Source organism: Monodelphis domestica, chromosome 2 (genome assembly GCF_027887165.1).
Source record: "Monodelphis domestica isolate mMonDom1 chromosome 2, mMonDom1.pri, whole genome shotgun sequence".
Lineage (NCBI taxonomy): Eukaryota > Metazoa > Chordata > Mammalia > Didelphimorphia > Didelphidae > Monodelphis > Monodelphis domestica.
The window spans coordinates 7,457,649-7,482,649 of NC_077228.1; the positions used below are offsets into that span (position 1 = coordinate 7,457,649).

The following is a 25,001-nucleotide window of genomic DNA, read 5'->3' on the forward strand; positions in this document are numbered from 1 at the left end:
GTGTTTCTCTGTTAACTACTGAATAATGTCTCTACTACCCTGTGTCTGCTCTTCAAGGTCCTTTACTATTGAGCTTTATCTCTGGTTACTCCCTCAATATTTAATTACATACTTTCAACTCAATTCCTTTTAATTTATCTGAACAAACACTGGGCTACTTTTTAAAACACTTTCTTTTTTAACCCTTACCTTCCATCTTGGAATCAATACTGTGTATTGGCTCCAAGGCAGAAGAGTAATAGGGAAGGGCTAGGCAATGGGGGTTACGTGACTTGCTCAGGGTCACACAGTTAGGAATGTCTGAGGCCAGATTTGAGACTAGGACCCCTGTCTCTAGGCCTGGCTCTCAATCCACTGAGCCACTAAGCTGCCCCCTCAAACACTTTCTTCATGCTCTTTCTCATGCCCAAAATGAGCACTCACATCCTTCTTGTTCCAATTTATTCTTTATGGTCCAGTTTGTAGGTAGTTCAGCTAATTGACACTGTGGATAGAGTGTTATGCTTGGAGTCAGGAAGACCTGAATTCAAATCTTGCCTCAAATACCTATAAGTTGTAGATCTCCGTCTGCCTCAGTTTCCTCATCTGTAAAAAGGAAGTAATGATAGCACCACATGCCAGGGTTATTGGAAAGATCAAAGGGGCTAACATATATAAAGTGTTTTGTGAACCTTAAAATGCTTTAGAAACACTAGTTATTTCTATTCCTATTCCTATTCTTATTGCTACATCCCTCAGGATATTTTCCTTAACATCCCCATTTCCTTCCCCCTCCTCCAGGAAACAATAACTTTTCTCCTTGGGCCTCAAATGGCTCTAAGTGTTCCAATCTTCTAATATACTAAATAACACTGCAAACCATTTTTGTATGAGAATTTCCCATTTACAGAATGTTATTCCTATTCTAGGATCCTGGGTTAGAAAGACTCCAATCAATCTGTTGACTTTACATTTTCTTCATTCTTAGGAATTCCAAGGAATGTTTCCCTTCATAAAACCTGATTAACAGCTAAGGCTTTTCCTGCTACTAATGAGTTTTCTGCCCCCCAATCATCTATGAGGTAAGGAGTTGAGTTTTAATGGACAACCTCCTCATTAACATTCACCAATCAGAGATATCTTGGGGCGTCCTAGGGAGGGACAGAATAATGAGCTTCCATATTGTACTTACAGACCTCCATGAAAGAACCTCCATGTCTTTGTTTATGGAGAAGATCACTGACCTATTAACTTATTGGTTAAATGCTAGCCTAATCAACAAAGTGTTGTTCTTTCTCTAAAACCAGTCTCTCAAATATTTTATTGGTAACATTTGTTTGTTTGATAATCTTTTGTGTCACATTTCTATTGTTTGTAATTTGGTCTTCATATAGCCCAAATCTACTGTAGTGTCTTAAACATGGTAGAGGTTTATTAAATGTTTGAATTTGTGTCTTATTTCTTTACTGGATCCTAAGCTCCATGGGAACAAGGACAATATATTTGGAACTTCCTCTACTAGCCTTCTGTACATGGCAGACAATAAATGTCAATTGACTATATTATTTTTAAGAAAAAATATTTTGGCCAACTATACATTTTGAATTTTATTTAATCCCCAAATGGTTTGACAGTGAAATTAAAAAAAAACATTTTCAAGAGGAAAATAAGAGTACATAGAATTTATTTTTACTTGTATTATCTTTCTAGCTGAGAATTTCTTCTACTTTCATCTTAACACTAAAACAGAATATTTTCTACCTTGTTAGATGAGTACTCAACTGGAATGGCTCTCCAAAACGATATAAAATTCATGGAGGGGGAATCATTTCTACAGCTTCACAAATTGGGATAATTCTCTTCTTGACATTTAATGTTAACATTGTGAATCCATGAATACAATTCTATGTATACAAGTCCTAGCTGGAATTTAAACAAATCTAAAACAAACCATGTCAACAAGGAAGGAAGGAAGGAAGGAAGAAATGGAGAAATGGAGGGGGAGAGAGAGAGGGGGAGAGAGAGAGAGAGAAAGAGAGAGAGAGAGAGAGAGAGAGAGAGAGAGAGAGAGAGAGAGAGAGAGAGAGAGAGAGAGAGAGAGAGGGAGGGAGGGAGGGAGGGAGGAAGGGAGGGAGGGAATGAGGAAGGAAGAAAGAAAGAAAGAAAGAAAGAAAGAAAGAAAGAAAGAAAGAAAGAAAGAAAGAAAGAAAGAGAGAGAGAGAGAGAGAGAAAGAAAGAAAGAAAGAAAGAAAGAAAGAAAGAAAGAAAGAAAGAAAGAAAGAAAGAAAGAAAGAAAGAAAGAAAGAAAGAAAGAAAGAAAGAAAGAAAGAAAGAAAGAAAGAAAGAAAGAAAGAAAGAAAGAAAGAAAGAAAGAAAGAAGGAAGGAAGGAAGGAAGGAAGGAAGGAAGGAAGAAAGAAAGGAAGGAAGAAAGAAAGAAAGGAAGAAAGAAAGGAAGAAAGAAAGAAAGGAAGAAAGAAAGGAAGGAAGAAAGGAAGGAAGGAAGGAAGGAAGGAAGGAAGGAAGGAAGGAAGGAAGGAAGGAAGGAAGGAAGGAAGGAAGGAAGGAAGAAGGAAGGAAAGAAGGAAGGAAGAAAGAAGGAAGGAAGGAGAAAAGAAAGAGATCTGAAAGGAGATATAAGTTTAAAGAAATAAAATGATTGCAAATGGCGTGTTTCAGCCTCTAGAATAAATGTCATTCTTCTAGGGCAAATACATCTGAGTTCTTACAAGACACCAAAGAAAAAGAGACAACCTGTTAAATTCCGTGAAGTGTCAACTACTGGCTATGAATGTGGAGCGGTGAGTAAACAAAAGGATGTCTAACACGACTTGTCAATAATTTTCTTTAGACATTAACTGCAATGGCTTAAATTCAAGTCAAGGAATATTCATTAAATGCCTACCATGGACAACATCTCTGGAGGAGAAAAAGACAACAATGAAACAATCCCTGCCTTTAAGGAACTAAAATTCAACTGGGGTGATACAGTCTACAGTGAACAGAATAGTTCATCTAAGGTATACAGAGAAATGGGGAGCTATTTTGTGGCCAAGAAAGAGAGGACTAATAACTAGAAAGAGGGAGCACTGGGAACGTTTACACATCGGAGGCATCAGCCCTTGGACAAAGGGAAGGGTTGCATCTTGGAGGTGAAGGTGTGAGGGTGGCCACGCCAGACTTGGAGGAATCATTGGCGTGTGGAATGTCGTATTTAGGGAAAAACTAGAAGAACAGCCCAATTGCTGGCAATAGAAAATGTTTAATGAATGTTTATTGATTCACGAGCTGAGTTCATGTGATTCTAAAGGGTTTTCTCCTTCTTCACATTAGGAAGAATGCTACTTAGTGCTTCCAAACTTCAAGGATTCAAACTTTCATCAGGGCCGATACTCCACTGGCTCAAGGAGAACACGAGTCCTTTGTCACAAAAAGGGCTCAAGTCAAAATATTCCTAAGTGCATGATTAAACTGCTCGTGAGCTCTTCTGAACCTATGAAGGCTGTCCTGGACAGTAGACCACAGACAATAAGTGTCAGCATTGTCAAAGTAAGTAAAAAGAAATCCTTTGAAAATCACATATACGGAGTCTTGGAATCATGGAATTTTGCTGCAAAGGGAAAAACCTGCAAACATTCCTCCTCTAATATAACAGACAAGTGCTCAGCCAGCTTTGTCTGGAAGACCTACAGGAAGACACACTCATCAGCTGTTGGAACAGTCCATTCTCCTTTGTTGCAATTGTTTGGTTGTTTTTCAGTAACGTCACCCTCTCCATGACCCAATTGGAGACTGGCTTGGCTGATAAACTAGAGTGGTTGCCATTTCCTTCTCTAGCTCATTTTCACAGATGAAGAAGGAAGGCAAATAGGGGTAGGTGACTTGTCCAGGATGACACAGCTAATACAGTCCTGAGGTCACATCTGAACTCAGAAGGCTGAGTCTTCCATGACTTTAAGCCTGGGCCTCTATCTACTGAGTAACCTAGCACAGTAGTTTTTAGACACCTAGCATTAAATCTCTAGTTGAAGCCTGTCCAGCTTGGTAGCACATGTGTTCACTGTCCTGATATGGCCTTCAAAGGTTTGAGGTCATCTCCAAGCCACAAAGGGATTTTGTGGCTCTATTGGTCAAATTAGACTTCATCAAGCAATTGGGAATCAGAAAAATATTTCCAACTGATGTTCCCTCCCTACAAAAAAAAAAGGCCCTTTTAAAGAAGGAATCCTCAGATAACTTGAAAAATTCCATAAAAGAAAATGGGAAGAAATAAAGAACAAATGAGAATGAGGGGAAAAAAACTTTTGAAAAGTCTTGTGATCTTGAAAACACTGGCTTGTGCTGCTGGCCCCCTTTGACGCAGCGTACTGCCCCACCAATAAGAAACAAGGCCAAGGTTTTTCCACTTTTTTTCTTCAACTTTTATCTTCTTTTGCCTCTTTAGACTGAAATGTGGCCAGTTTGACTTGTTAAAAGAAAGAAAAGGAAAGAAAAGTGATTTCTAGTAATAAAACATCATTAGTCCATCACATTAGTTGTTTTATAGTGTAGAGTCCCTTCTGCTTATTAGGTGTGTGATCTTGGACAAGTCAGTTAAATTCTGTGATCCTCAGTTTCTTCATATGTAAAATAGGTATAACATTCCTTCTTACTACATAAGGTTAAATTTCAAAGTACCAGAGCTGCTATCAACGTCTTCTCTTTTCGGAGTATTTTGACCAACTCTCTCTGTCTCTCTCTGTCTCTCCCTCTGTCTCTCTCTGTCTCTCTCTCTCTCTGTCTCTCTCTCTCTCTGTCTGTCTCTATCTGTCTCTGTCTCTCTCTGTCCCTCTGTCTGCCTTTCTCTCTCCCTCTCTCTCTGTCTGTCTCTCTGTCTCTGTCTGTCTCTGTCTCTCTTTATATATCTATATATGTTCTATATGCCTAGTTATTTCATGTCATCACCCCTAATAAAATATACCCTCCTTGAGGGCGGGGACTGGTTTTTACCTTTCTTTGTGGTCCCAACAGTGAGCACAGTGGCTGGCACCGAGGAATAATACTTTACAGAGATTTATCAAGTGGCTGACTAAATCCAGGCTCTTACTAACATATCATCAAAGGGAAGCCTGATTAGAGATGATATTAAGGACCTCATCATATCAGGAGACTGAGAGGACAGCAATGGCATCCCAGGTGAAACCTTCCTGGGAACTTTTAGGAAGATCTGAACCAGAGTGGCCCGTCAAGATGAGAGGACAGTTGACAGCCTCTGGGATACTGGTGCTAGTCTCATCAACAGGAGCACAATTCCCTTGGAGCATGGACTCCCTCCCTACCTAATGAAAAAGGAGGAACAAAAACTAGTGTTGAAGCAAAAATGGTTTTTAAATATTTTTATTACCCCGGCTCATTCGTAAGTCAGCCTGATCCACTTTCAGCAACCACTAGACAATGTCAGGCTATCTCCTAAGTGAGCCAATCTGTAAAATATTATCTCTCTGTTACACTTTCTGAACAATAAATCACAGAACTGTGGGAGAGAAAAGCCCATCATTAGGAGCTCATAAAATGAATTTGATTTTTAATATATATTGGATTTGTTAGAGTAAAATTCATTCTGAAAAATGCAAAGCAGAAATAGATGTAAGATAATTGTCACTTAAGATAGGTAAAAGCTCAAAGCTATAATAATAGGATAGGAATTGTAACCTCTCATTATCTGGCATTTTATGGCAATAAATTCATATAATCATTGAAGAAAAATTTTATAAATAGATTTTTACTGGCCATTATCTCTCACGATTTCCTCTCCTTGCCAACAATCTTACTACTCAGCTCCTGAGTGCCTTGTGACAAATGGAGTTCACTATGACCACAAACATTCAGAAATTTACCCTTCAAAATACCAAATATGATAACTTTGGAGGCTCGGAAGTAACCCTTCAAGAAATGTGTGTGCTGGCAAAGTCTTTGCAAGCTATAAAGCTATAATCTTGGTGGTGGTTATTTAAGCCACTGAAGTGATCAGAGACTATTTTTTCCATTAAAAATAATTTCTCTGTTATGTTAAAATACCAAGTTTACCCTCTCTTTCCCTCTCCTTCCCCATTAGAGAAGTCATCCATTGAAAAAATATATATGTACATATAAAATTAAGTTTTTCTTATTTCTATTTATCAGTTCCTACTCTGGAATAAACATATAAGCTATTTTTCAAAGAATATTTCTGTTGCTATATGTGATTTTCTCTTGACTGTATTTGTTTGATTCTACATAATTTTATGAAGGTCTTTCTATGTTTTTCCAAAATTAATCTGGATATCATTCCTTATGGCCCAGTAGTATTCCATCAAAATCATGACACATTATAATGTTTAGTGATGGACATCCCTTCAATTTCCAGGTCTTTGTTTCCACACCAAGAGCTACTATAAATATTTTAGAACATATTGATTCTTTTCCTTTTTTCCCTGATCACTTTAGGAAATAAAGCTAATAGTGATATTGCTAAATCAAAAGGCATACAGTTTAACCACTCTTTGGAAGTAATTCCAGATTGTTCTCTAGAATGGTTGGATCAGTTCACAGTTACACCGACAGTGTATTAGTGTCCCCATTTTCCCATATCCCCTCCTTTTGTCATTTTGCTCTTTGATCATTTTTGCCTTTCTGATAGGTCTGTGATACCTCAGAGTTGTTTTGATTTGCATTTCTCTGATCCATAATGATTTAGAGCATTTTTTCATATAGCGATATCTAGCTTTCATTTCTTCATCTAAAAACTGTTCATCTCTTTTAACCATTTATCAATTGGGGGAATGGCTCATATTCTTATATATTTGACAAAATTCTCTATAGATTTTAGATATAGGACCTCTATATGAGAAACCCACTATATATTTCCCCCCCTCAACTCATTGATTTCCTTCTAATCTTGGCAGAACTGGTTTTATTTGTATAAAAACTCTTTTACCAATAAATCTGATAATATATTCCCTGTTCTTCCAAATTGTGTATTATATCTGCCTTACTGCCTAGGTCATGAAAACATTTTGACCTTATCTTAGAAAACGGTATAATATATTGGTCTCTATCTAGATTCTGCAAGAGTGCTTCCCGATTTTTCCAACAATTTTTATCAAATAATGAATCCTTAGTTAAAAAACCTAGATCTTTACTTTTGTCAATAAACAAGGTCACTATAATCTTTTAGAACTGTTTGTTGTATGCCTATTTTGTTCTACTGATCAAATTTTGTATTTCTTAGTGACAGATAGTTTTGATCATTTCTGCTTTATAATTTAAAATCTGGTACTGCTAAATTTCCTTCCTTTACATTTTTTCATTAATTCATTTGAAATCCTTGAAATTTTTTAAAAATTAATTTTATTATTCTTTTCTAGCTCAGTAATTTTTTTGGAAATTGGAATGGTATTGAATAAGTAGATTAGTTTAGACAGGACTGCCATTTTAATTATGCTGGATCTGCCCAGCCATGAACAATTAAAATTTCCCCAATTATTTGAGTCCAACTTTATTTGCATAAAAAGTGTTCTCTTATTATGTTTATAGAGTTTCTGAGTTTGTTTTAGCAGATATACTCCAAAATTTTATTCTATCTATGTTTAGATCATTTCGTTCTCTTCTTACTATCATGTTGGTGATGGTGATATATAGAAATACTAATGATTTATGTGAGTTTATTTTATATCCTGCCCCTTTGCTAAAATTGTTGACAGTTTAAACTAAATTTTTGGAGATAGGACAGAAATGTCCTATCATGATGGAATAGGACAGAAAATTATCTCAGTCTCCAAATTGTCCCACAAATAATTAAAAATAGTGACTTTGAGTGAACTTTAAAGTGGCAAATATAGTTAAGAGTGTGTGTGTGGAGGGCAAACAATTGTCCAATGTAAGACAACTAGAGGAAAAACCTGGGAGGGCTCTAATAACCACATAAACAAGCAGCAGGACCTGGAATCATCTATGTAGGTCACAGCTTCATCTTTGGAACCTTAAACCAAGTGACTATATGGGGTTGGGTGGCTGACTGAGAACTTCAGAGTCTATGAAAACTGACTAGATACTAAATCAAACTAATGCTACAGAAGAAGGGGAGCAAATACACACAAGTGAATAAATCCTGGGAGTAAAAGAGTTGCTGATTATAGCTCCAGGACAGAGGGGTAAGAGGATAATTATAGCTTCTGATGAAATCACAAAGGGTAAGAGTAAGTAAAAATGATAGTGTTGCGGGGGACCCCTTAATATAGAAATTAGAAAAATGAAGAGGTCAAAATGCCCAAAGAGCTCAGGAAATAAGAACCAAAAACTATACCCTGAGATATTATCTTGCACATATGGAAAGAACTTGACACTAGTATAAAATGTACAATTGAGAAATAGGCCACTAAAAATTAAAAATAAGAAGAAAAAATGAGCAAGCAAAAGAGAAAGAACTCAACCACAGATAACTTCTATGGAAATAAAGGAGATCAGGGTTCAAATTCAGAAGATAGTGAAATGAAAGCATCTACTTCTAAAACTTCAAAGAAAAATATGAAATGGTCACGAGCCCAAAAAGAATTTTTGGAAGAGCTTAAGAAAGAAATGAGAAATGTTGAGTAGAAATTAGGGGGAAAAAATTAAAGCAATGCAAGAAAACTGTGAAAGGTCAACCAAATGGAAAAAGAGAACTAAAAACTTACTAAAGAAAATAATTCGTTAAAAATTGGAACTGGGCAAGGGGAAGCTGATAACTTCTAAAGACAAGAAAAAATAAGCTAAAAATTTAAAAATAACAAAACTAGAAAATAATAGGAAACACTTTATTACAAAAGCAAATTGCCTGAAAAGCAGATTGAGAAGAGGCACTATAAAAATTCTTGAAAAAAAAAACCAAAAGGTATTATTAAAAAATTTAAACACTATACTTCAAGAAATTATTAAACATCAAAAACTGTTGGATATTAGGGCACCTTTCAACAGCTGCAGAACTTCTCTAGGAAAGGTGAACAAGACCATTTTTTTCTATTTTGATTAATCCATCCTAATTAGTTCTAATTAACAATCATTTGGGAACTGAAAAGGAAGGAAAGCTCTTTTCATCTTCCCAGTTTAGTAATCAACAGAGGCAGAGTCAGTTATAGTAGATAACCATGTTTTCTAGTTTCATATATAGATCTACCTATGAAAAATTGCCCATTTTGTTTTATTTAAAATATTTTCATAGATACTGAAGTAAATTAAAATCTGAATATGTATTATTTTGTTGCTTGTTTGTTCACTGCTCAAAATATTGACTCCAGGTAACTCCCCAAGGTAAAAAGTTGGAAATAAGCTATTAAATGCATCAATTGAGAGAATTTCTAAACTATGGATAAAATGGCACAGCTAGATTCTTTCATTTTTCTCTTCTTGTTTTCTTTCTTTCTGTGTCTCTTTTTATTTCTGCCTTTCTCTCCCTATATCTTTCACTTATCTGTCATTTTCTCTTTATAATATCCATATGTACATATACACATGGAAATAGTTCAAGTTCAGCCAACCGTAGTTCAAGTGCTCAGTGAAATTGGGAATTCAAACATCCATTCTGATATTATGGTTGGAAGAGTGACAGTAAACAGCTGGAGAAAGGATACAGACCCCCTTTTCCATACACTAGTCTAGTCTTCTATCTTGTCTAAACATTGTGCTTCCTCTATTGTAGAGCTATCCTTACTACCACCCCCCACCCCCCATATCACATTTTATCTGTCATGGGGAATTGGTGACAGGAGCTCAATCCCTCGAGCTTCTGAAATCTGCCTTGCCTGGTGCCCATCCAAGGAGACTTGATCTCCGTCTTCAAGTATCAGATGGAGCATCACATGGAAGCATATTTAGACTTTCCTGTTTAGCCCCAGAAGATAAGGTTGGGGATGATGAGAGATGTTGTAAAAGAGGTCAACTTAAACTTAATGCAAAGGCATACTTCCTAAAAATTAGAGCTCTACAAAAGGAAGAGAGATAGAGACAGAGTCTATTTAATCTTACTTGTCCCTCTCCTTTCCATTAAAAACTTGAAATCCCATCCCCAAGCCCAGCTCCCCTGGCTCTGATAGGGAAGCTTTTGCTTCGCCATGCCTGAATCTAAGCCCTTTCCAGTGCCTCACTGTCATTTCCTGGCACCTTTTTGTGAGTTGCCTTTCCTCATTAGAATATAAGAAGCTGGAGGGCAGGGACTGCCTTGCTTGCTGCTTTTCCTATCTCCAGTTCTTTTTCTAATGCCTGACACTTACTAAGAACATAGTAAGTGCTCTATTTATCCAGCTGGCCACTTTGTGATCATCTCCTGATATCGTTAAACATCTGTATGTGTACATAGTGCAAAACCAAAATGTGTTGAGTTCATTGTTCACCATGTGAAAAACACTCGTGAAGACATGAACCCTGCCCTCAGGTTGCTAAGGCTAGCAGGGGACAAGACATCAACAAAAAGGGTTTCTCTACAGAAGCTGATGTGGTAAGTAGAGGCACAACACAAGCTGCTTCCTGTGCTCTGAAGGGGGAGGTTATGACCAAGCAGAGGCCTCAAGGAAGGCTTCCAGAGGAGATGCTGTGAGTTAGGCTTGCTAGAGCACTTTACATCCATCTCCATCATCTCATTTGGACCTCCTAATGGCCCTATAGGGACAGGCAGGGTGGCCATCATGATCTCCATTGGAGAGATGAGGCTAAGTAGGGCAAATGCCCAAACTCTCTATTCTGAATGGGCCAATGTTGGCTTTGCTGGTGTGGAAGAGAAGCATTTTCATGTTTCAGTTATGTAACAGCTCTGAATAGGGGCAAATCCTTTCATCTACCATTTAGATCAGGCATCAGATGTCTTAGCTAGAGCCCAGCGTGATGGTTTGCTACAGTGGAGAGGGGAGAGAGTGGCTCCTCTGATCCCTGTCAGTCTCAGAAAAGCCAAGCAAAATCCCAAGGAAGCCCACAATTTTTTGAAAGTTTAATCTTTGATTCTAAGAATGAAATTTCAGAAGAGTATTTGTTAAATAGAAAGAACAAAGGAAAATCTTGGAGTGTATCAGGTGGAGGGCAAGAAGAAGCACATAGCCAATGACCAATCTTGAGTTAACTTGGAAAAAAGAAGTATTTTAAGTGATCTCTAGCTGTCTCCAAAGCTCTCCTGAAATAATACCTCCTACATGAGGCCATTCTGGATTGCCCACCCCTCCCCATGACATCCACCCATCTACCCCAGCTTTGCTATCTCCCTACCTCCTAACATCACTTTGGATTTTGTTTTTTCTGTACTTAGCTCAGATTTACTTACAAATGTACATCTATATTGTTTCCCTTCAATGGAATACAAATTCCTTGAGGGCAGGGATTGGTTCTTTTCTTATATCCCTAGCCTCCTGCCCAGTAGGGGCAGCTGGGTGGTATAGTGGATAGAGTGCTGGACCTGGAGCCAGGGATAGTCTTCTCTCTGAGTTCAAATCTAGGCTCAGACACTTAATAGCTGTATGACCTGGGCAAGTCAGTTCACCCTGTTGGTCTCAGTTTCCTCATCTGTAAAGTAAGCAGAGAAAGAAATGGCAAGCAAGTCCAATATCTTTGCCAAGAAAACCCTAAATGAGGTCACAGAATCGGACATGACTAGAAAGATCGAACAAGAAGCAGCACTTTGTGGGATTTAATGCATGCTTAACGATTAATAATGAATAATAATTAAGGAACAGCTGGGTATCTCAGTAGATGGAGAGCCAGGCCTAGAGACAGGAGGTCCTAGGTTCAAATCTGACCTCAATCACTTTCCAGCTGTGTGACCCTGGGCAAGTCACTTGACCCCCATTGCCTAGCCCTTACCACTCTTCTGCCTTGGAACCAATACACAGTATTGATTCTAAGACGGAAGGTAAGGGGTTAAAAAAATAATGAAAACAAAACCAAAAATTATCCAACAAAGTACTGTTGATTTTGAAAATCTTCTAATAGTTTTATCAAATTAAGAGCAATAGTATTAGATGATTCTTTTTCAGTTTTGTTGACTAGCTTTGTGTTTTTATAGGGCATTCTCCGAAAGGAAATGAAGTAAGAGCCCAGGATTTGGAAGTTGTGGGCCTAGGTTTGAATCCTACCTACTTATCTGTGTGACCTTAGAGAAGTCTCTTAATGCCTCTGGGCCTCAGTTTCCTTCTATAACATAAAGATATGGATTGATGGACTTGATGATACCTAAGACTCCTTCCAGCATATTTCTCTGTCTCTCTCTGTCTCTCTCTTCATATTGGCAGACTTGTGTAAATTCATACATAAAGTTTTTGTACAGACTAATACTTAAGTCTGCTTCTATCATATCAGGCCATTTATCCTGTCTGCCTCAGTTTCCCCATCTGCAAAAGTGAAAATAATAGCTCCTACCTGCCAGGGTTGTTGTGCAAATCAAGTTAATATTTGTAAAGGACTTTGCAAAGTTTAAAGGGCTCCTTAAATATTAGTTACTATATATATATATATATATTAAATATTAGTTACTATATATATGTGTGTGTGTGTATATATATATATATTTGAGCTATCTACCAGATTAGCGAATTTTCTAGATAATTGAAGTTCTTATACTTTTAAGTGCCAAAGTATTAACAAAAAAACCCCCACAAAACCCTTACTTTCTGTCTTACAATCTATACTGGGCAGATCCAAGGCAGAAGAGTGGTAAGGGCTCGGCAATGGGGGTTAAGTGGCATATGGAGGGGCTGGACAAGGAGGGTGCGAGAATATTTTCAAATCTATGAAGAGCCCATAAGGAGAAGAGATATTAGATTCTCTCTGCTTGGCTCCAAGAGCAGAAGGGAGGAGAAATAGGGATGGAGGAAGACTTGTAACAAAAGCCAGTTTAGGATCTACCCAAGGAAAAACTGCCCAAAGGTGGCATGACCTGAGCTAGGAGAAACCTTTTAGCTTTTTTCTATTTTAACTTTAAAAAAGAAATTGTAATCTTTATACAGTTTCTGTAACATAATCATGTTTGATTATAGATGACATATACAAATATTTCATAAACTATTTTATATAATAATTATTCATTATAATACAGCCACAATATTTATAATTATATTGAGATTTACCACTTATTATCATCACATAAATTATCCATTATACTTATGGTATTAGAAGATAAAACATATTACTCTTCTACAATACTCTACATATATTTTATTATATTTCTGAGTTTCTAAACTTTATTCTGTGTCAGATGCTGACCTTTGAGTGTCATCTGAAGCTTCTGTGAAATTCCCCCAAACTCCCATTTAATTTCTTAGGGGAACCCCCAAGATATGGAAACCTGGATGGGACAAATCACAATGTGGAAGGGATGCTCTAGAGGGCATCTTCAGATCTCATGCTCGTAGGATGAGCTAGTGCCACTGAGTTGGGGGATTCTGGGACTCTAGTTTGCGGATAAGAAATGGTCATTATCCAGGACTTCAATTTCTACTCTCAGCTCTGCTCTAAGACGGTGATGCCCACTGGGATTAGGCAGGGCTTCCTGGCTACTTATTCCTACTGGGAGGTAAATGGGCCCACGTTGCTTTGATCTTGATCTTCTCCTCCCATTTTGCCTTTAAAGTTTTATCAGTTTCCATGTTATTAGCCCAACACTAATCCCTTCTTTGTGCCAATGGCCAAGTAAGTGAAGGCAAATGTAATTTTAAATCCCCACTTGAAATTCTACTGCAACAGGGCAGAGCATTATGGGGGAAACTACTGGATTTGGGGTCAGAGGACCTGAGTTTTAATTCCCCCGAGCCTCTATTTCTGACCCTTGTGGCTTTCAGCAGACTACAATCTTGCTAGCTTCAGTTCCCTTACATAAAAATCAGGGGGATCAGTCTGACAAGATGATTCTGAAAGTCATCTCTACTTCTAAGCCTATAATCTTTAACAACAAAAAAGACCGTGTTAAATACACACATATGTATATATGTACATGTATATTTACACACAAACATACAAGGAGGTTTTTTTGCCCTAATCTTTGAGTAATAACAGCTGGGAGAAAAAATACAATTCATGATCTAGTGGCAGCGATCATCATGGGGGAAAGCCCAACTGCTGATGCAGGGTGTCTGTCCACTTCACAAAATTTACCCTTTAAACGAATTGTAAATAATAAATTATATTTATTATAGTATATTATCCATCCCGGTAATAGATGCTTTGACTATTACCTTGACCACGCCCACTGTCCTCCCACTGAGTGAACTTGAGTCCAGAAACAAGGCTGCTTACAATGTCCAGTTCAATTTATCCACCAAGAAATAAATACCTACTATGCGCAACGCTAAGTTGCAATATGAAGACAAACATGAAACAGTTCCTGTCCTCAAGAATTTCCATTCTTCTGGGGGAGACAATGTGACAATATTGATGAGGCAAGTTGAGGAGAGAGAAAGGCCCAATAACTCCCGAAGGGGATGGTGGGAACAGGGCTGCTTTAGGAGGTGGCTCTCTCAGCTGGTTCTGACTGAAGAAAAGGGATTATTCCAAGCCTGGAGGTGAACTGTGACCCCATGGAGCTATGTAGAGAGGCACCAAGTAGAGAGATGGAATGTTGAATCTGGGCAAGAGCTAATAGAACAGTCAGAAGGAAAAGTATGGAATATGAACAGAACAGAGGAATAATGGGAAACGAACAAGCCCTGGAAGGAAGATGGAAGCCAAAGAGAGAAGCTCTTCTCAATTCAGAGGGAAGAGTTTAGATTTTATTCCAGAGGGAATAGGGAGCTACTGGTGGTTTTTGAGCAGGGATAAGATCTATATATCACCCTACTGAGATCAAAACGACTCTTGAGGAAGCAGTGAAGTGGTAGATAGCCACTAAGCAACCCATAGAACTATGAAAACTCCAACTATTCTTCTGGCGAACTAGCTACGGATGAGTGTGACTTGGTGAGTGTGAGAAGGGCACAAAAAAGACCGTGCTCGCTATAAGGTCAAGTATTAATAAACATTTTATCCAGCAATTCCCCTACCAGTTGAAGATTTTTTGGGACTCATGTGGCATCCTGTAGGTTACAAATGCATCCTGGGAAGGTTATTCTCTTGGACATTCTGAAGCTCAGTCTCAATTGCTTTAATTAAATCGACACCTAGCTGAGATTAAGCTTTCAGCCTAAAGATCACTCACAACTTCAGGCTAATTGCTTTAATTAGATCAACACCTAACTGAGATTAGCCTCTGGTTGGATTGGTGACAGGCAGGAGGGAAAAGAAGAAGAGAAAGGAGAGTTTATGTCCTTTTCCCCCTTGATCCCAATCCCAATCTCCCCTAACACAGCCTCTTTTTTCATCTTTAGGGAGGGAGGTGATATTCCTAGATTGTCTTAGATCTGAAGACTCTTGTGGTGTGGCAGGGGGGAACAAGACTGAATTTCAAGGCAGAAGACAGGTTCAAATCCCAGCTTTTCCTCTTGCTCTCCATATCTCTTTGGGCCTCTGTTTCTTCATCTGTAAAATGAGACCATTGATCTATAAAACCTTAGATCTCTTTCAGCTCCAAATCTGGAATCTTGCACACTTATGGGAAAGACAGTTAATAATCCACAAAATGCCAATTTTTTCCTCCAAAACTAAAGAAAATTCTTCTTCTTCTTCCCTAAATATCCACTGATTCTTCATTGTTGTGTGGTTTGGACTTTGGTTCCTCAAAGACCAAGCTAGCTGAACATCAGTTTATTTAGGTCTTAGCCAGAAGACAGCCCCTGGGTAACATCTGAGGGGAAGCCCAGTTAGACTGGCAAAGGCTTGTCACTAGGAGGTTCCTCACTAAATGATTTTTACTTCCCCTTTAGGGCAAAGCACTTCATTAAAAATATTTACTAAGGCATAGATGGAGGGTTATAGTCTGCACTGGTGTGAGTGATAGCTATACAAATGGAATCATGGGTCCCTCAGTTAGTTATTAAAGAAATAATGGTGGGTCAGCTGGGTGGATCACTGGATTGAGGTCCTAGGTTCAAATCTGATCTCAGACACTTCCTAGCTTTGTGACCTTGGGCAAGTCACTTAACCCCGATTGCTTAGCCCTTATTGCTCTTCTGCCTTGGAACCAATACACACAGTATTGATTCTAAGATGGAAGGCAAGGATTTAAGAAAAAAGAATGGAAATACTTTAAAAATTTTTTCATTCTTCTCCAGAAAAAAAATGGGTATGAGATGCCTGGGCACATATTTCAACTAACTACAAGTTATTTGGCTGTTCCTTAGGGCAAAGTGGATAGCTGTGATGCAACCTTGAAGGGAATCCAAAATATTTTTTTGGCATTCCTGATGGAGATAATGCACTTTTTGAATGCTCTAAATGCTTTTCTCACAACTTCTAGAAAAGTAAATAGAGGAAGCTGAGTGTGAAGTATGGAAGAATTGTGTTTTGTGGTCCTAGATGAGTCACTTAACCTCAATCAGCCCCAGCTTCCTCCAGATCATAATACCTACCTTTCATGGGATTGATGTTCATATCAAATGAGGTCATACGTGTTAAGTGCTCTGGTAGGCTTACAGTGCTCTAGAGATGTTGGCTCTGTCATAATTATTTAACAATATTCTTATTATCCTCATTTTACATATGGCAGCTAAGGGCTCTGATTGATCACACAGCAAGAGATAATTGAAATAGATGAGTGAGAAAACTTGGTGCTCCTTCCCCAAAGCTCGGAGCTCTGAGAGTGTCCTTCGCCTTTCTACTCTCAGTCCTGGCTCTTGGTTTGAAAGTTTAGCTCAGAATTTCCTCTTCTGCCCTGTTTGGTCTCGTTTGTTTGTTCACTGTATACATCGCCGAGGCCAGTGGAGTGGTCCAACTGGTCTTCTCTGCCCATTTCCATCTTCTCTGCCTTTAAGGAAATGAGAACAAAGACCTGAAGAGGAGATAATGGAACTTGGCAGACAGAGTGATAGACTTCCTCTAATGTGGAATATTTCAAAACACTAAGCTGAACCAGGTGATGTGGACTGGGACATTCAGTCACGGACTGGAGAGTTTCAGAGGTGGAAGCACCTCCATTACCATCTAGCCCAACTCTGCCCCTACAGGAATCTCCATTTCCACATGGCTGACAAGTTGCCAGCCAATCCCTGCACGCTGTTCTTGGGGAGGGCGAATCTGTACCTCCTGTGGTCAGCATGGCCAAGAGGAAAGATTACCAGAATCCCTCAGAGATACAGAGTTTCTGTTCCAGACACCAAAATGAAGAGAATTGTTGCATTAAAGCAAATCACACAAATTGTTGGGTTTTCCAGTGAATATAAGTTTTGATTGTTCTATAATGTAGTCTATTAAGTGTGCAACGGTATTTGTATCTTAAAAAAACCATGTACATATTTTAATTAAAAATCATTTATTGCTAAGAAACGATCACCATGATCTGAGCCTTCAGTGAATGATAAGCTTTTGCTGGTGACGGGTCTTGCCTTGAGGTTGATGGCTGCTGACTGCTCGGGATGGTGGTTGACGAAGGCTGCAGCTGTGGCAATTTCTTAAAATAAAAACAACAATGAAATTTGCTTCATAGATTCAGTCTTCCTTTCACTCAAACACTTAGGAGCCACTGTAGGCTAATTAAGTGGCCCAGTTCTAATACTGTCGTGTCTCGGGGACTAGAAAGGTCCTGGAAGAGGGAGAGACTCGAGAATGGCCAGTCCCTGGAGCACTCAGAACCCACCCAACATTTCCTGAATTCACAGTCTTCTACAGGCATGGTTCCTGGTACCCCAAAACAATTACAATAATAAAATTATAGATCCTGACCACAGATCACTATAACAGAAATGATACTACTAGGAAAACTTGAAATATTGGGAGAATTACAAAAATGTGTCAGAGATAGAATGTGAGTACACAATGATGGAAAAATGGCATCAATAGACCTGTTGTCACAGAGTTGTCACAAACCTATAATTTGTAAAACATAGCAATAAAGTGAGGTTGTGCCTATACTGTCTACCTCTCAGGTCTATTAACAGCCTGACGTTGGGCAAGGCATTCATGGTATCAAGATCTCAGTTTTGTTGTTTGTAAAATGAAGGGGTTGGCCTAGATCAGTGATGGTGAACCTTTTAAAGACTGTGTGTGGTTCCCCACCCCACAGAGACTGCATGATGTACTGCCCTCACCTTGTCCCACCCAGGGGAGGGAGACAGTGCTCCCACTGAACTGCTGGACAGAGGGATGGGTGATGTGGAAAACTGTCATCAGGCATGGTAGAAATGGGGAAGGGAGCAGTTGCCTGTAGTCCCTCTGCCTTTCTTGTAACAAACACTGGAGGGTTTTGGGGGGGGGAACAACTTGCATGTCTACAGAGAGCTCTCTGATTGTCATCTTATTGCCATAGATTCACCATCACCAACCTAGATAGTCACTAAGGTATCATAGAGCTCTAAATCTATTTTTCTGTGCCTTTTGTCAGCTTTAAGAGCTAGGAGGTTGTCTCTGACATCAATCCCAAACTTTACCACTTTAAAATTTCTAACCATTCCCTTTTTCCTTTGAACTCTGGGTCCAAAGAGAACATTAACTCTCTTTCACATCATGGCCTTTCAAGTCACTTGGAGGCAGCTATCATATCTCTTCCAACCCTTCGCCACCCCACAGTCTTCTCTTCTCTAGGCTAACTGTTCCATATGGGTATAATTTTGAGCAATGACTCTTGTTGTCTTGCTCTGCATGCATTCTAGCTTCAAAGTTGCTAAAATATAATGACAATGTTGAAAAAAACCCATAATCCAAAAGGGAAAGCATAAAAATCATCATCATTTAGCATTTTATTATTTTTAGTGCTTTGAATTTGACTGTTCAGTCAAGTATTACATTAATTAAAGAGAAAAGGATATCAGAAAATGGATTCTTCTTGGCTTCCTTATCCAATTTATTCAACATTCAGTGAAAATTCAAATCAATTTTAGGGGCTAATCATTCTCTTCCATTCTCACCCGAGTTACAAAAGGACTGGTGCCCAACTGTTCAGAATCAATATAGACTAAATAATTCTAGGCATAGTCGGTGTTCAGCCTCGGCACCAAGGTAGAAAGTGAAAATGAAGCAGAACTTTCCAAATGATGCTCCCTCAGGCAAGCAACAAGAAGTTTCCATAATCGAATCAAAATAAGGATTTTAAGATGAATGTCATGAAAGTTCCGTTGTTGACAGTTATCGTCCATTTCCATGAGCCAAAGCAAGTTCGAATGAGGATTTAAGATAAACAAAGGTTACCTGCAAATGAAGAGCAAGGAGATCCAGAGAGACATAAAGCTGTCTATTATTCGCTCCAAACACAGGATTCCCCCAAATCCCAAAGGATGATTTGGGAGCATCTTACGATTCTTAAGCATTGAACATTCGATGACATAAGACAATAATTAAGCAGAGCAATCAACCAAGTAGCCTGTATTAGTTGCCATCCTATTACACAGGCACTGGCGTATAGTTGGTAATCAGTTAAGAAACATTTATAAATTACCAACTATACGCTAGTGCCCGGGTGATAGACACTCAGGATTCAAAGACAAAAATGAAGCAATCCCGGATCTGGAGGAGTTTACAGTCTACCTAGAGGAGATAACATGTATGTTTATGTGTGCACATCTATCTACGTCGATCTATTTCTATGTCTTGACATATAGATAAGACAGATACACATACATATATGTACAAATATGGACTTAGATACATACGTGTATGTAAATATGTGTTTGTACACACACACACACACACACATAGGGATCATTGGAAATAATGAGGGGTGATTTGAAGAGGATGCCACTAACCACTGGGAGAGCCATGGAATACTTCATGTAGAAGAGGGTGAGACTTGAGCTGAGACTTAAAGGAAATGTGATTCTAAGAGGAGGGCAGGAAGGGAGAGAGTTCATTCCAGGCAGGAGGGATAACCAACAAAAAGGGATTATTTTCGAGCAAATTATTTCAGAAACATGAACAGAAAGTTTGACAGCCTTATCCTGGAAAAGACGAATGCATATTCAGCTCAAGAAACAAAGGCTATAATTAATAAACTCCGTGGTACAATGGAAAGAGTTTGGGAGTTTATATCAAAGGATGTGGCTTTGCATCTCCACTTTGCCACTTAATGGCCATTTGACCTTGGAAAAATGTCTTAACTTCTCTGATACTCAATAGCTACCTCCTCGAAAGAAAGGGGTGGGATTAGATGACATCCAAGACCTCTTAGAGGGCTTTTCATGATGTCCTCAGTTCTATGTTAGCTACCAATGATATACAAACCAAAACATTTTGAAGGTCTCTTCTCTCAAGGACCGCATTTTCTACTAGGGGATACAACACTAGAGAGAGAAATCCGTACAAAGGATACAGAAAATAACAGTAGGTGATTTCAAGAAAAATGAAATGTTTAGGATCTGAGAAGGGCAGGGGCTGAGAAAAGACGTTGGGAGTACAGGAATACAAAAACCATAAGCAAACAATATCTCTGCTGAAAAGAACTTTACAATGCTTATTGAGTCAGCTTCTGATAAAGGACATGTGCTTCAGTCTACAATCAGGAGACATCATTTCATAGGTAGGACAGTAAATATTGCATAATATGGCACATGACAAATATTCAGTAATTCTGTCTTTGTCTATAAATATTACTAATGATGCCAAGACCTTTCATTTACGAAATGCTTTCAACACATTTTATTCAGAATCAATATACATGAATACACGGATGATCGATGGAGTAACATGGCAATGAAGACTTGTAAGCAATTACATGACATCCTTCCAATTCATCAGGTTACCCCTTAAACTCTGAGTAAATATGTGACTGAGCTCTGGGGGCCCAACCTGCTCATCTGGGAGCCTCGCCATCCTTGTACGGGTGGGACTGGGAGAATGAGCCCACAACTTTTGCTACAAGGAGCAGGGAGAGATGTTCATTAAGACGGAAAGGTAATGAGAGCTATGTCAGAAAGTCTTAAATACCAAACAAACCTATTTCTGTCGGATCCAGAGGAAGTGGGCAACTCTAGAGTTTATTGAGTTTTAATTGTCAGGCTATACTTAAGGATAATTAGATTGGAGTGAGGCAGAGAGACCTGGAGGATGGAGATGATTAAAAAGCAAAGATAAGAATAGTGACAATAGATGTGGCCCCAAATTAGAGTGGCTAGGGTGAGTGGAGAGAGGTTGAAGAGGGAGATGTGTCAAGATCTGACACCTGTTTGATTATGTAGTATTAGGAAGTGGTAAATGGAGCATGCCATCAAAGCTGTGTCATTGGAAGAACGCTAATGCCCTTGACAGGTTACGTTTAGGAGAGGAAGAAGGCAATGAATTCCATTTGGAGCAGGTTGTATTGGAGAAGTTGACAGAACATGTTGCTTGAAATGTCCTTTAGGAAGTTGATGATTCAGAAGGAAAGTTTGGGGAAGAGATTAGGGATGGCTAGACTGATCTGGGAGTCATCTGTACAGGGGTACAACTTGAATGCTGAGTGATAGGGAGGTCCCCAAGAAAAGGCAGAGAAAGAAGAAAAGAGGGTCTAAGATTGAGTCTGAAATCACCCCCAAGAGGTTAGAGATGTGATAGTCATGAAACTTAACAACAGAGTCTGAGGAGACAGCATCATGCAGCTAGGAGGAGAACAGAGTGGACATCCATGGAAATGTAGAAAGAAGAAAATATACAGGAGGAGAAGGTGGCAGAGACCTCAAGAAGGAGACCCTGAAGGGAAACTTTCCTTCATCTCCCTAGCTGATATGTCAGGGCCATACAAATGGCAGCCATTTGATAAAAATTTGAAAGAAGGAAGAAAAAGGTATTCATTAGTATAACCCTGGGCCCGTCACGTAATCCCAGTTTCCAGGCCCTTGCTGCTGTTCTGCCCTGGAACCAATATTTAGTATTGATTCTAAAATAGACGGGGAGGGATCAAAAAAAAAAAAAGAGCATTCATTAGGCACTATGTGTGAAGCCTTGTGCCCTCATAATGCAGATATAAAGGCAAGATGATTCTGACCCCCAAGGAACTTACGTTCTCCCAGAGAGACAACCAGGAATGTGCTGAAGTCAACTCAATCAGGCTCTTTTCAGAGTAAGAATTGACACCTCAGAGATCCGCAAATCCGGGCTTGATTTATTGTTTCGTTGATTGTCTAGGCTTAAGAAAGTGATGGAGAAATGGCAATAACATAGATTAAACTTAAACATATGTCCTGCATACACGTTCCCCCGAGATCCAGTTCTAGACATTTCCCAACACATTTGATCTTTAAACTTTAACAGCAAAGCAAATAGTGTTGAATTGTTTCGAGTGTCATGTCCAGTGATGAAACCATGTCCACTTCCAAAGTTGAGCCATTTGAAAGTGCCAGGAGCTTTGTTAGTGAGAACTTTGATTTGGGGGCTGCAATTATGGGGACGATGGGGGGCGGAGTGCTGTAGTGTCTGCGGAGGTAATTGTCAGGTTCCATCTCTAGAAGGGCTGCTTCCCTCCATGATTATTAGGAGGCTGACTGAGAGCAGGGCTTAATGGCCAAGAGATGGAGGCTGTTCTCAGGGACCTGGAGCCCCAAGAACCCGAGGTAATTGAGACAAGTCAGTTTTGGAAAAGGGAGAGGACACAGAGGGAATCTGCTGGGAATATGTAATTTAAGAGGAAACTGAGACTTAGGTGCAGCAGGTTGTCAAACATGACATGGATAGCCAGTGGCATAGCTGGGACTATTAGGACTCGGATTTTCAAACCCCAAATCCAGTTCTTCCCCCCAAATCTTAACCCCTTCTGATGGCAAGCATCTTGCTTGTTCTTCCGATGACTTCTGGGAAGGATTTGAGAGCAATTTTTCATGCTTAACTCGATAAAAGGAGTCATAGATTGGTTCTACCGATCGATCTAGAAGCCCGAGCAATGAGGAGCGCCATATTCTATTATACTTCCTTGAAGATTTCTTGTAATTGAAGACATTGTAAAGATGGCTGGAGCAAAGGGGCATAGCATGTTTATGCCTGATCACATATCTGTGTCTCATGTGGGAGATACTTTGCTATCTCAAGGACAGAAAATGACTTACCTAATATATTATTAACAGTAATTCTCCTTAAAGGATACTCTCTACGAGTAAGTTAGAGGGAAACCCAACATGGCCCTAAAACCCACAATAAAGGAGCCATTTTCAGAAGGACCATATTGCGGGAAAGACACAGAGATTTCCTAAGTCAGCATTAAACATTACTGCGGTGCCATCTGGCAGAGTTCATATCATTGGGCTGAATACTGGACTAAGTCCTTTCACCAGATCATCAGATGTGCTGGGAAACCTGTAGAGGATGAAGTGTGATGTTACTGGGGATACCCCACATCCAGCTAGAGTGGGGAGCAAAGCTGGGGAGTACAAGGGCAATGGGAGCTAATTAGTGATGAATAGAGTGGGGACTACTTACTCATTAGTCCATCCAGACCACCCTCGGAAACCGCGACATCTTACCTGGTGCAGAAATATTTGCTAGAATTACATTGACAAAAGATGGATTCGAGGTGGGAGGCAACACATGGGAACTAGGCATGGTTAGGTTAGAGGGCAGAAGACATAAAGGCTTGTCATCACTGCCTTGGAGAATCTGAGGGGCTTCTGTAAGCCCCAGATCATAGCACAGTGATAGGAGAAATGACCAAGAGGCTGGTCTAGGCTTGATTCCATTAAATTCCACAATCAAATAACAACAATGTCTCCTTATTTGTAATGATAAATAACTCCTGGGAGACAGCATGGTGGAGTGGATGGACAGCCAGCCTTGGAATCAGGAAGATAAGGGTTCAAGTCTTGTTGCTGACTCGGGCAGGGTATGTGACCCTGTCCAAGTCACATTGATGAAATCACAGAGAGATCCAGCAACACAAAAGAAAAAAAAAGTTCTTCCCTGTACTTTAATGGCTGTGAGGAAGAGGCATCCTTTTCTGATTGGGTGCTGCTTTGGCATTGCCAAAGAGAGCCAAAGAGAATGTTGGAGATGAATGCCCCATCTGTGCTACCCCTGCCACTACTGCCTGGTAGGACCAGCTGCTGACTGCCAAGCTAGCCCTCCTCATTCTATGGGACTGGAGGGGAAGAACCTGCCAGAAGAGAGCAGCAGGCATGGTGTCAGATCTGGGGAAGCCAAAGTCATGTGAGCACCCAGCATCGGGAGCTGGAAGCAGCCTTTGTGTCCACCAATGCTGGACCCTGACCAGGACATGTGACGAATTGGGATGGATGCTACGACATTGAGACTATAATGCTTCCTTCCTTCCTTCTTCCTTTATTCCCTTATTCCAGTCCACAGCTTTCCTCTGTTCTGGGAAGGCCAACCTCTGTTTCCTAAAGGCTTTTTTCCTTCCTCTTTACTCTGTCCCCTACTCAGCCAATTGGAGCTGGTTAACCACTGCTTTGCTACTTATATGCACGCCGATTCAAATGTAGCAGAGAGGTGATGGCCCACTGAGTTCTAGGAGAGATGATAGAAAGTAGCGCTCCCCTTCTGAGTGCATCTCTGCTTTCCAGCATCAGGGTTCTAGCTCCAATAGTGTCGGCCAACCCTCCTCAATTGTATATATGTCTATGTATATATACTGTTTCTAGAGACTTTAAATTCTCTGCCTCCAATTGTTCAGGTGCCTCATTGCTCAGCATCCTTCCAAGTTAGTCACTCCAAAGTCTCTTTCTCAAATTATATGTAATTTTACATATCATGTAAATAAATATATGTGTAATTATATATGCAAAATGTGTAATGGACTGTAAGTACATATGTAAAGATATGGATATATACACACATACATGGAACCCCCAAATTTAATTGTATCCACTTTTTATGTATTTTGTTTGTTTTTCTGGGTTTATGTGTTTTCCCCCCAAAAAAGTTTTTTACAAATATCTGTGTGTGTGTGTGTGTGTGTGTGTGTGTGCGTGTGTGTGTGTAGAATATTAGGTCCTTAAGATCAGAAAGTACAAATCTTCTCAATAGATTCCACTCTCACTCAGTGCACCAAATATCC

The 25,001-nt window shown here is 39.4% G+C and overlaps 1 protein-coding gene, 1 long non-coding RNA gene and 2 other non-coding genes across 6 annotated transcripts in view; 1 reads left to right on the forward strand and 3 right to left on the reverse strand.

Moving 5' to 3' along the window:
* The window catches only part of LRRC7 (leucine rich repeat containing 7), a 572,907-nt gene that overhangs the window by 515,400 nt on the left and 32,506 nt on the right, over positions 1-25,001 (reverse strand). The gene's annotated exons all lie outside the window — the stretch shown is intronic.
* On the reverse strand, positions 17,332-21,995 carry LOC130457033 (uncharacterized). Its single transcript, XR_008915985.1, has 2 exons — positions 19,220-21,995; positions 17,332-17,486 (listed from the first exon to the last, which is right to left on the reverse strand). It is a non-coding gene; the product is annotated as an uncharacterized LOC130457033 (long non-coding RNA).
* On the reverse strand, positions 19,420-19,481 carry MIR7284 (microRNA mir-7284). The gene has a single exon (NR_127479.1). It is a non-coding gene; the product is annotated as a microRNA mir-7284 (primary transcript).
* Positions 19,422-19,483, forward strand: MIR7284B (microRNA mir-7284b). The gene has a single exon (NR_162850.1). It is a non-coding gene; the product is annotated as a microRNA mir-7284b (primary transcript).